The sequence below is a fragment of the Macadamia integrifolia genome, unplaced genomic scaffold (assembly GCF_013358625.1).
Source record: "Macadamia integrifolia cultivar HAES 741 unplaced genomic scaffold, SCU_Mint_v3 scaffold1256, whole genome shotgun sequence".
Lineage (NCBI taxonomy): Eukaryota > Viridiplantae > Streptophyta > Magnoliopsida > Proteales > Proteaceae > Macadamia > Macadamia integrifolia.
Window position 1 is genome coordinate 79,649 of NW_024868133.1, and position 352 is coordinate 80,000.

The following is a 352-nucleotide window of genomic DNA, read 5'->3' on the forward strand; positions in this document are numbered from 1 at the left end:
TTGGACCTTACTTAGCCCAATGGCCTTAGTCCATGGGCCTTTGTTGGGCAGGTCGTGACAACGTGTACACTTAGTGGCACTCAATGTGCACGCATAGGCACACTTCACTTGGGCAACATACATAACCATACTCAGGCAACCGTTGGGTCAGTTAACACTTAGGGGCATATCTGGGGCCACGCGTGGACAATCCTAGCCTCAAGAGGGTGTGGGGTGAAAGAAAGGGGAAAAATATGGGGGCATGAATCGATGCGACACGAGGCCGAATCTCAGTGGATCATGGCAGCAAGGCCACTCTGCCACTTACAATACTTTGTCGCATATTTAAGTCATCTGCAAAGGATTCTACCCA

The 352-nt window shown here is 50.3% G+C and overlaps 1 non-coding gene across 1 annotated transcript in view; it reads right to left on the minus strand.

The window, feature by feature from the left end:
* Positions 1–241: 241 nt before the first annotated feature.
* Positions 242–352, minus strand: part of LOC122063220 — a 3,409-nt gene continuing 3,298 nt past the window's right edge. Inside the window, exon 1 of the ribosomal RNA XR_006135268.1 lies at positions 242–352. This exon is cut by the window's right edge and continues 3,298 nt beyond it. This is a non-coding gene — a ribosomal RNA (28S ribosomal RNA).